This window comes from Dama dama, chromosome 13, assembly GCF_033118175.1.
Source record: "Dama dama isolate Ldn47 chromosome 13, ASM3311817v1, whole genome shotgun sequence".
Classification (NCBI taxonomy): domain Eukaryota; kingdom Metazoa; phylum Chordata; class Mammalia; order Artiodactyla; family Cervidae; genus Dama; species Dama dama.
The window spans coordinates 68,041,449-68,053,478 of NC_083693.1; the positions used below are offsets into that span (position 1 = coordinate 68,041,449).

Below are 12,030 nucleotides of genomic sequence, written 5' to 3' on the forward strand. Positions count from 1 at the left end.
TAGGTGCAAGCATCCCACGGAGGGTTCCCAGGCACTAGACACTGGGAGTAGACAGAGTTACACAGCATCAGGAGCCTGGATTCCTCTAAGACTGAGGGTGAGAGACTGCCTTACCTCCACATAGAGCCAGGAAGTAAGCCAGAAACAGCCTTTTATTGCATCCTCAAGCTTCCGAGCTCTGGGAGTTATCTGTCATTGCAGCTAGTGTTAACTTACCCTGGCTAACGCAAGCCTCCTCTTTTTGCACATTCTGCAGGCTATGCATCACCTCCTTTGGCACCCACCCTCCAATGCTGTACCCTCACTGTGCTGACCTTCTGTATGGCTCTCACTACAATCCAGGCCCCAAGGGGGCCTGTTCACTTGTTTCTCCCCTTGCCTGCAAAGCTCCCCTCCCTGACTTCGTGGCTACTTCCTTCTCAGTTTCAGTGTCATCTTCTTGGAGAGACCTCTCCTGACCAAAACTAGTTTCTGTAGTCACACGTTATTTCTCTTTCCTTAGGTTCAGCTGGTAAAGAAGCCACCTATAATGTGGAAGACCTGGGTTCAATCCCTGGGTTGGGAAGATCCCCTGGAGAAGGGAAAGGCTACCCACTCCAGGATTCTGGCCTGGAGAACTCCATGGACTGTATAGTCCATGCAGTCACAAAGAGTCAGACACAACTAGCAACTTTTGCTTTCACTTTTCAATATACTCCTATTATCTCGAATTATCTTGTCTATCTGTTTGCTTATTTCGTTTTAATCTCTTCCCTCTAGAATGTAAACTTCGTGAGGTCAGAAACTTGGCCTGTTTGGTTCACTGCTATATCCCCAGCACTTAGAATATGCTAAGTGTTTTAAAAATATTTGTAAATGAATGAGTAGTGAATGATCTAATGTGCAAACATTAGCCCCATGACCTCCAGGATAAACCCATTGGGTCATACCCCATGATTCACTCAGTTGCCAAATGTTTCAGAGCAGAGGGGTTTTCCCATCAGTTGAAAAGGGTGGGACTGGTCTAAGGTTCAAGGTCGGTTGGTCTATTTAGCCAGTTAGAGAAGGGCCCAGATATCTCAGGAGCCTCCCCAGAGCAGAGTTTATAGCCAAGGGCTATAAACCCATGACTGCTGGCAGCTGCTGGGTTTGGCACAAGGGTCTGTAATAAGTCGGAAGTATTTTTCCATCTTGATTGAAAGAGCCAGTAATTAGCCCTTCAGTGATTTGTGGGAGGTTGGAAAGCACGAGAGAAAAGTCCAGAACGGCATCTTAAGATAGTTGCTGCTGTTGTTCAGTTGCTAAGTCATATCCAACTCTGTGATAATTTACATTATCTTGCTCAACCCTACCGGGACCAGGGAAAGCGTCTTCCATCATTTTCTCCAGGAACAGCTACTTGGCTCTGCCTTCACGTGGGGACACAAACAGCCCAGGGTGAGCCTCCCGGCAAGCTGGTCTGGTCCTACCCACCTGGCAGATGAGCAAACCGAGCCCTGAGGGGTTAGGAAGACCACAGCAGCTCTGCCTCTAACGTGCAGAGAAAGCAGAATCCTCACTTGTCTGATTCCCGGATTTCCATCAGGAAAATAGAGAACAGGTGCATTTCATCCTTCACCCTGTCCACGAGATAGATATTGTACCAAAAGAATCAGTCCTTGCCTACAGATGGGGAAACGGAGGCACCAGCAGTTTAGCCAGGCGCCCACGTGAGGCCCAGAGCTTGGACCTGGCAGTCGATGCTTTTGGTCACTATGCTGCTCACAGTTTGATTCTGGTGTCCCTGGAACCTGCCTCCCAGGACCTTGGGGATGAAATGGTGTGAGGGGTGCAGTGGGGGGCTGGGAGCTACAGGTCTCCATGCAAACATGAATGACCTTAGAAGAGAAGGAGGGGGTTCCCAAGGGAAGGAGGAGAAATCTGGATTAGTCAGGGTTCTCCAGAGAAGCAGGACCAACAGAATGTAAAAAGGAAGGTCTATTTTAAGGAATTGGCTTACACAGTTACAAAGGCTAGCAATGCAAAACCTACAGCTCTATCCTGGTTCCAAGCTGTCAGCCTGCCCTGACCTTGCCCACCCTCCCAGCTAAACCCTCCTTCACACAGTTACAAAGGCTAGCAATGCAAAACCTACAGCTCTATATCCTGGTTCCAAGCTGTCAGCCTGCCCTGACCTTGCCCACCCTCCCCTGACCTTGCCCACCCTCCCAGCTAAACCCTCCTTCTTCCAGCAGGAGCTTAAGCGTGCTTCCATGGGAGCATTTCCCTATCACATAGCACTGAAGTGCTAATACATCATTTGTGAAATTGCATATTTGATATCTAGGTCCCCAAAGTCTAGGTCCCCCAGCAAAGGAGTGTCAGAGCCTGCTTTCTCCTCACAAGATCCCCAAGACCAGTGACCAGTCACGTTGGAGGTCAGCACACAATTTAAAAGGCTGAATATATGAAAGTCTATGGTGGTCCAAACTGTATTTCCAATTGGCTGCAACGGTAATCAGGCTTCCCTGGTGGCTCAGTGGTAAAGAATATGCCTGCCAATGCAAGGGATGTGGATTCAATCCCTGGGTGAGGAAGATCCCCTGGAGAAGGAAATGGCAATCCATTCCAGTATTCTTGCCTGGGAAATCCCACAGACAGAGAAACCTGGTGGGTTACAGCCCATGGGGTCGCAAAGAATTGGACACGACTTAATGACAAAAAACAACAACAGTAATCTTGCTTTCTCCTCCCTGGTCACATATTGTTTGCCTGGGTGGCAAAGGCACACTCAAAAATTTCTCCATCACTGCCCCATCCGGCATTATACACTGATTAAGTATGAGGCAACCCCACCGGATGCCTCTCACCCACAGAGCTGGCTCTCTGTCCCAGCCTCTCACTGCTTTTCCCGTCCCACCCCTGTCATCCAGCTGAGCATTCCTTTCTCAGGTCTCATCCCAGCTTCCATCTTTCCTTTCTAGCAGGAGAGTCTAGTGGAAAATTCAGATTCAAGATCCTCTTTGTAAGCCGGGGCAAGCTACTGAACCTCTCCGGCCAGGTGCCTGCTCTGCAAAATGAGAAGCTGATCAGAGGACCTGGAGCCCCTCAGCTCTGACCCTGTGCCACCCAGTTATCGGTTTTCTTCTGCATCTTGGCCCGACTGCCCCCTTCTCATTGCCAAGACTTCCGGTGCCTGGGAGCAAAGTCTGCCCCTCACCTTCCACCCCAGTCACCCTTAAGCCATAGATTGCACCACACCAGCCCTGCCAGCCAGAAGGTAAAACTGGAACCAAAAAGAGAAACAAGGATTGTCCTTCTGTCCTATACCTGTCATCACAGAAGCTGAGTCAGCCCTTTGCAGTGGGTCTTACACACTCACCCCCACAACCCTTACATGTGCACCCTTCCTCTCACACATGCATGCTCACACACTCCTGCACATTCATACCATGTTTCCTTTGTTATTAGCAACAGAAACCAATTCTGGTACATGTAGCGGGGAGACAAGGAGGATGAGGATGAGGACGAGGGAGAGAACTTGGAAAAATCTCCCAGAATCACAGAAGCTGGACAGCCAGGTCTTGGAAAGGACACGAAGCAGCCAGGTCAGACGGAAAGAAGCAGGAACTAGCAAGAGGTGTCTTCTGAGTTCTCCAAGCAGGACAGATCAGCCCACCACCACTTCGTTATTTTTATTATTGAATTATAGCCTACATAAAACAGATTGCATTCATTCAAAATACATGTAAATCAAGTCATCATGCTGTATGCCTTAAACTTTACAGTGATGCATGACAATTATTTCTTAATAAGACTGGGGAGAAAATTATGTTCATAATGTATCAGTTTGGTGTCAAGAATATAGTAAAGGGAAGAGGGATAAATTAGGAGTTTGGGATTAACAGAGACACACTTCTATGTATAAAATAGATAACCAACAAGGACCTACTATATAGCTCAGGGAACTATAATACATTCAGTCTTATAATAGCCTATAATGGCAAAGAATCTAAAAAATAATATGTATATATATTCTTCATATGAATCACTTTGCTCTACACCTGAAACTAACACAGCTTTGTAAATCAACTGTAGCCCAATAAAAATATTTTAAAAAGAAGGATGGGCTTTAATGATGCTGCAAGGGACACCAGAGGGTAACTTCTAGGAAGTGTGGGGGGAAGGGAGAAGCAGAGGAAAAGGACACGGAAGGAGAGAGTGAGAAGCTCAGACAGAAAACAAGCGTGAAATCAACTTGAAAGGGACATCTCAGATTCAAAGACATAAAGAGAGAGAACCCAAGAGGGTGAGCAAGGAGAGGCTGGCGGGAGGGAGCACGTTTACCACCTCAGAGCCCCCGGTCTCCGTCTGCACCCTGGGTCCAAATTTTATCATCACTTAGATGAAAACCATCTGGCCATCTGCACGCCACCCTCCAACTTGGTGTTTTTCCATCTGTCCTGCCATGTGAGGGGTTTCGTGCGTGAGTCAGAGGTGAGACGTCAGCAGAGCCTCAATCATCTCTCCGGCTGGCCTCTCTTCCGGGTGGGACAGCTGGGCTCTGAGACTGTGGTCCACCAGGGCGTCTCTCCAGTGGGGAGTCCTTGCCGCCTGCGGGGCATTCAATCTCAACTAAATGCTTCCATAGCACGGTGCGTTCAATCTTAACAGCTTGGTGGTACGGCCTGGGTGAGAAGGGGGACGGCTCAGAGCAGGGATGGGACGTGCCTAAGCTCCCCCACTCCAGGGTCCGGCCACCAGCTAGAGAGCAGCCCCACCCTCTACCATCACTCCCATCCAGCTGTGAAGATGGTGGTGGGCATCGGCCCTCATCACTGACCCTGCTGGCAGCCTGCAGGCAGAGAGGTCTGTGTTTGGCCAGCTTCGTGGGCAGGTTAGGAGGGGCCAGATGGGCAGGCTGCTCTGGTGGCTTCAAAACCTGACTGACTTGGACTAGATATTAGACAGCCTTGGCGAGTCAGGGGGAGAAGCACGGCTCGCATCAGCCTTGTCAAAAAAGAAGACAGAAGGGTGGCCCAGTACCCTTCAGCTCCCTGGATCACCATGTTGATTCCCTTGAATTTTCCAGCTTCTAGAGACTGCCTGCATTCCTTGACTTGTGGCTCCTTCCATTCTCAAAGCCAGCAATTCCGGTCGAGTCCTTCTCATTTTGCATGCCTCCAGACCCTGGCTCTCCTACCTCCTTCTAACATGTCTAAGGGCCCACAGGATTACACTGGGGCCAGGGAATCCAGGCCAACCTCATTATTTTAAGGTCAACTGGCTGGCAACCTTGATTCCATCTACAAGTTAATCCTCCCCTTGCCAGATGAGATAACCCAGGACATGGACATCTTTGAGCCTTTATTCTCCCTACCACATCACCCTTTGGGGATGATGGACCCAGTCGCTGGTGCACCCATAAGGTTTGGCGCACCTCAAACCCACAACAGACAACAAGCAAAGGCCTTCTCTCTCTCTCTCTCCTAGGATCAAGAAAGGGTAGATGAGAGGACTGAGCAGATGACTTCCTAACATCAGATTCTTTGGGAGGTAAAATAGGTTCTATGATCCTGAAGAGGGCATCTGACCCAGAGGTTCATGGACAGATTGGCCCCAGGCCTGTAGGGTACCTGGGAGGGGGTGGGGCCCATTTGTACTTGAGGATGTAGGCTCAAGCTTGGACTTGAGTTTCAGAAAAACCAGCTATTGGCTGTTGGCAAGAGCAGAGGCCAAAAGATTTACAGAGAGAAGGGACACAGACATCATGAGGCACCAAGAGCCATGAGATAGAGGTGCTGGGAGCAGGAGGCTTTGGTCCACTCGGGAAGAGAGTGGCTGAGCCACGGTAATGGGACAGTGACAAGAAGGGCATGTTTCTGGATGCTTCACAGCCCCAGCCCTGCTCCAGCCATGGTCCCACTGACCAGTCCTTCCAGCCTGACCATCTTCAGCCTCCCATGGCACTCTCACCCTCTCCTCCTACCTGGGGCTTTTCGGATCTATATCATCTGCTGCCTGGGTGACCCTGCTCCACATTCCTGGAAGCATTCTGGAGGGCGGGGGGACTGAAGTTTCATGCAAAACCCTCCCCAAGTGGAGAAACGCCTCTCCCTGTTGTCCTGGGGCAGAGATTTCTGAGAAACAATCCTATCCACCTTAGAAGGTCCTCGAGGTGACAGGGGCCCAGCACGCACAGCAGTGGCCAGTTCAGGAGAGCATCTTGCATCACCTCCCCTCCTTCATGGCACCCCTCCAGCCAGCATCTCCTTCTGGTCCGGTCACTGCCCAAACAGCACCCTGCCCAGAAGCCTGCATCTCAGTCTCTACTCAGAAAGAACCCAGGTTAGGGCTGTCTGTGGCGTTGGTGGCCCAGGTGGTGTCCCTTCTGGCCAAGGCCCTTCTAGTCATGGGTCCTGGGGCTGTGGGTGGCTACATCTCAGCTGCGTGGTGTCAGCATTTCACAGCAGCAGCCTGGAAGCCCAAGGGCACTAAATGTTGGTCAGGGCCCCAGCCACTGCCCAGAGGAAGGAAGAGGTGAACGGTCCCTGGCAGCATCCAATCCCAGGTCTGGGCAGCTGAGAGGTTCAGGACCATCTGTTCTCCCACTCCCAGGAGCATCCCCCTCCCCATCTTTCTAGTCTAACCTAGTTCATGGTTTCTATCTCTCAAAGCCAAGAGCCTGAGACCATCTGGAGGATGTGATGGGCTCCTGCCCATGAGCTCTACATGTCCTCCTGGTTCCCAGGCACCAAGCCCCTCTCTCGTTCCTGCTGCTCATCTCCTATCTCCCTTCCCTCCATGGGAATGCCAACAATCTCCCAGCACTTGGGATAACCAGACAGTGTCTCTGACTCCTAGCCTGTACAAGCCCCGACCCGCTCTTGATAGCCTCCCAGCATCCTGTGGCCCCTATGCACATGCCCTGAGACCTCGGAGCCTGCCACGAAGCTGGTTTCTTCCAGCACCATCTGCCTGGATCTGCAGACAGAAACCAGGGGATCCTTCGGGGCTAACAGGAGGGTGGGGGCATCCAGAGGCTACGTGGGTGCCCAGATCCCAGGCCCGGTTTCAAGTGCTGACACTTCCATCTCTTAGTTGTGTGACCTGGAGCAACTCACTGCCTCTCTCTGAACCTCAGTTTCCCTATATGTAAAATGGGGCTAACCATATCTACTTCACAAATGTGCCTTAAGTATTAAATATAGTAGCAATTATAGAAAGCCTAGTTCTGTTGAATAGGAGATGCTGAATAATAGTTTATAATCACTTATCAGTATTGGTGGTGGGTGAGAAGATAAAAACTTCCAGGCTGGCTGGCTGGTTTTCATGGGGTGCATCCTTGGCATCTTCAGGGGTTGCTGGTTTGGGTAGAAGCACCCACAGCAGATGACTGAAGTCCCACTGCTGTGCCTGCACTCCCATGACCTTGAACGGCAGAGGATGGAAGGCCTTGAGCTGTCCTGACATTGCCCTGTGAGTAAATGAGAATGTCATTAACTGAGTATAGTGAATAGTGAAAGTCGTGTCCGACTCTTTGTGACCCCATGGACTGTAACCTGCCAGGCTCCTCTGTCCATGGAATTATCCAGAATACTGGAGTGGATAGCTGTTCCCTTCTCCAGGGGATCTTCCCAACCCAGGGATCAAATCCAGGTCTCCCGCATTGCAGGCGGATTCTTTACCATCTGAGCCAACAGGGAAGCCCAAATGAGCCCAAATAGTACTGAGGAAATATGCTGGGGCCAGAGTGACCTTGGGGGGTGGGAGGTGGGGAAGGGAGCGCACATCCCCACAATGGCTGAACCTGACCTCTGCATGGTTCACGTGGCTGCCTCCACTCACACTCACCAAGTGTGATGCGTTCTCACCCACGATGGGTGCAGGAAGGCAGTTCTGAAAGCTTCCTGCCACTGGCAGTACCGGAGCATCTGACCCTGGACTCAGGGTAATTAAGAGGAACATGCCGGGTGCCGTGCAAGTATGCTATGGCCCACTAAGTCCTTACACAAGCCCATCAGCTCAGTGCCACTTCCGTCTGCATTTGATGGATGAGGAAGCTCGGCCAGGGCAAGATAAGGGCCTTGCTTGAGAGTCACAGCAGAGGTGGAGTGTGGAGCAGGCAGACCACCTCCCAGGCTGCACACCCACCACGCGGGGTCCATGACCAGTCCTCACACTGTGGCAGGGGACCGAATGCCAGCACTCTGAGTTCAGAGGGTTTTGCTGAGACAGACCCGAAGCAGAGAGCCAGGGGCCAGCTGGGCCACACCCTGGGTTCACAGCCCCTGGGCTGGATGGGGTGAGTGCCCACTGCCTCTGAGGCTCCAAACCACAGACACAATTGATCTCAGCACCGCTGTGGTTGAGGGTGGAGTCAAGAAATCCATGCCACCCTGAGGGTCTATTGCTTCACCTAGTGGAGCCTCCATCTGCAATTTCAGATTTTAATTTCTGAGCTGAGAATTCACCATCTTGTCTGTTTGTGTGTGTGTGTGTGAGATGGGATGTTTGTGAGTTGCTGGGAAGTTTCTGTGATGTGTACTGGATGTGTGTGGTCAGGGTGTGCATACACACATGTGAGTTGGAGGCTACTCTCTTGAGGCATAGTTGATTTGCAGTATTGTGTGAGTTTTAGGTCTACAACACAGTGATTCACAATTTTTAAAGGTTATATTCCACTTGTTGCTACTGTTGAGTCACTGAGTTTTGTCTGACTCTTTTGAGACCCCATGAGCTATAGCCTGCCAGGCTCCTCTGTCCATGAAGGTGTCCAGGCAAGAACACTGGAGTGGGTTGCCATGTCCTTTTCCAGGGGATCTTCCTGACCCAGGGATTGAACCCACGTCTCCTGCATTGTCAGGCAGATTCTTTACCACTGCGCCACCTGGGAAGCTATGCTCCCCTTGGAGTTATCACGACATGTTGGCTCTGCTCCCTGTTCTGTGCAATACATCCTGCCCACTTATCTGTGTTATACACAGTGGTTTGTGCCTTTTAGTCCCCTCCACCATCTTGCCCCTCCCCCTGGAGGCTGCATTAGATTGAGAGGTCAGGCCAGCCTCTTGGAGAGGTGACATTTGAGCCTAAATGGCCAGAAAAGCTGGCCATGAAAGAGGAGGCAATCTGAGCAGACCTTCCCCAGGGGGCAGCTCAGGCATGTGGTACCCCATCTGTTACTTGGGGTCACCCTTGGTGAAGGGACGTGAGGGGTACAGACAGAGCAAGGCAGCGGGCCAACACAGCAATGAGCCACCAAGTCCTCTAAGCCACATGGAAAAAAATTCCTGGACAAGCTTCCAAAGGAGCCCGAGGAGCGCTGTGCTCCTGATGGAGTCTTTCTTCCAAGCGTGTCATCCTTTCTGACGACCTCACGCAAAGACCCGCCCAATGCGTCATGGCCCCCAGGCTTCCTCTCTTTTCTTTCTTCCTTTCTTTTTTTTTTAAATTGTCTCCCAGGACGTATTTGAATTCCTTACTCTCAACGAACACCGTTAGGTTTTTTGCTAGTTCCCCAACCAGTTATCTACCAGGGAGCTGCTACAGAGTAAAGTGACTTATTTTAGAGTAGAAGATCTGTGTCCTGAGAACCCTCTATCACCAGGAAGAGAAGATTAGTAAATCCTAGAATTGCCTTTCTCAAATAATATTGTTATTCCGATGTGACTTTTCTAAACCGATGACATCTACACACACAAAATAGAATGCTTGGTGGCTCAAGGTTGGTGCAGGTGTCAAGAACATGACTGATCCTGTAATCAGACATTAAAATACAGTACAGGGCTTCCCTGGTGGCTCAGTGGTAAAGAATCCACCTGTCAATGCAGGAGACAGTTTGGATCCCTGATCCGGGAGGATCCCACACGCCACAGAGCAGTTAAGCTCATGTGCCACAACTATTGAGCCTGTGCTCTAGAGTCTGAGAACTGCAACTCCTGAGCCCTTGCATCACAACTCCCGAAGCCTGTGTGCCCTAGAACCGATGCTCAGCAATAAGGGAGGCCACCTCAATGAGAAGCCGGCATACCGCGATTAGAGAGTAGGCCCTGCTCACTGCAATTAGAGAAAAGCCTACACAGCAATGAAGGCCCAGCACAGCCACTAAATAAATAAATTTTTAAAAAATTATTTTAAAAAAATACTGTATAAACAAGAGTCAGGTGATACACCATCAAAGTAGCAATTCTTTCCCCCAGTGGTTGTTCTGGGACTCACGGCAAGGTCGGGCATCTTCTTCCTAGGGGGTGTACCAAAGGCAGCCTGCAGTGGAGGTTACGTTGATTTAGGAGGTGACAGCTTGCTTTTATGTCCATCTTGGACATTAGCCAACTTTGCTGGACATGACACATTTCGGGGACTTCAGCATTACCATCTTTACCTTGAAGTTGTTCATTCCATCATTGATTCTCAAGTTGAAGCCAAGCAGCATCAGTACCACCTGGGTATTTGTCAGATGAGCTGCTTCCCTTGCCCCCGCTTGTACTTACTGAATTAGAAATTCTGGGGCTGGGCTTCAGCTGTATGTGGTTTTTCTCCTAGTTTTATTGAGATGTAAGTAGAAAATTTCACTGTGTAAGTTTAGTGGGTTGCCATTCCCTTCTCCAAGGGATCTTCCTGATCCAGGGATCGAACCCGAGCCTCCTGCATTGCAGACAGATTCTTTACCATCTGAGTCGCCAGGGAAGCCCAATTAACACTTCCAGTTTTATTGAGATGTAAGTGGCAAACCAGACTACATTAAGTATAGCACAGTGAATTTTTTGAATCTTTTTTTTTGTACTTTTTATTTTATATTGGAGCATAGCCAATTAACAATGTCGTGATAGTTTCAGGTGCAGAGCAGAGCAACTCAGCCATATGCACACACGTGTCCATTCTCCCGCAGGCTCCCCTCCCATCCAGGCCGCCGTATAACATTGAGAAGCGTTCCGTGTGCTGTACAGTAGGTCCTTCGGTTATCCATTTTCAATATAGCAGTGTGTACATGTCCATCCCAAACTCCCTAACCATCCCTTCTCCACTTCCTTCCCCTCGGCAACCATGAGTTCATTCTCTGAGTCTGTGAGTCTGTTTCTGTTTTGTAAATAAGCTCATTTTTTTTTGTAGAATTTTTTCTGAATTCTGCAAAGAAGATTCTGCAAATAAGTGATATCATGCAATATTTCTCTTTCTCTGTCTAACTTACTTACTTCACTCTACACTCCTAATTTGACTTACCTACTCTTGAAATGATGACCCCTAGATTTAGCATTCCTCTTCTTTCTCAGAGAGCCCTGATGTATGTTCTCAGAGGGACCCTTGGGCTACTGGATGGAGCCTGGGTAGAGGAGGGGTAGATGGGGCCCTGGAGACGGTACCCAGGCCGGAGAGGAAGGTGGCAAGTCTGGGGTGATGAGAATGGGCAGACCTCTCATCCAGCAACTTTGGTTTTTCCTGTGAAGTAGCAGGAGGGTCATTTACTTGGAGGAAGAGGAAGGTGTAGAATTTGAGGGAAAAGAGAAGAACCAGAAGTTGAGAAACCATGAGCGGCTCTGGGGGGTGTTCAGGGCCCTGCTAGTTGGCGCTTCTGAGTCGTCAGTGGCTTTAGGGCTGTACTGAGCTTGGCACGGGGGCAGGGGGCAGAGAGCAGAGAGGGACAGGGGTTCAGGGAGGGCGGTGGGCAATGTCCTGGGGAAGGCGAAGTCATATATGTCCTATGCGAAGGAGGGAGGTCATGGCCAGAAAGTAAAATGCTGATTTGGGGTAAAGGGGGCAGATTCAGTAGCCATGGGACTCCTTCCTCTCCCCAAAACCCTTTCAAATGTTAATAAAAAAAAAACAAACCACATGGTAATACTCTACAAGAACATGAACACAGGAGAACTGCACTAGCAACGGAGAGAGTCAAGACATGGTTAGTTGACTAAAAGCAGAAGAAGGATCGGGCAGAATGGGGGTGGTTCCCACTTAAGGGCACGAAGAGGGTTGTTGTGTTCAGTCCCTCAGGTGTGTCCTTTGAGACCGTAAGGACTGCAGCACGCCAGGCTCTGCCCGTGGGATGCTCCAGGCAAAATACCGGGTTGCCATTGC

The 12,030-nt window shown here is 50.1% G+C and overlaps 1 long non-coding RNA gene across 1 annotated transcript; it reads right to left on the reverse strand.

Moving 5' to 3' along the window:
- Window positions 1-4,131: 4,131 nt before the first annotated feature.
- On the reverse strand, window positions 4,132-11,707 carry LOC133068494 (uncharacterized). The gene is made up of 3 exons (XR_009695512.1): window positions 11,179-11,707; window positions 7,232-7,435; window positions 4,132-4,646 (listed from the first exon to the last, which is right to left on the reverse strand). It is a non-coding gene; the product is annotated as an uncharacterized LOC133068494 (long non-coding RNA).
- Window positions 11,708-12,030: the final 323 nt, after the last annotated feature.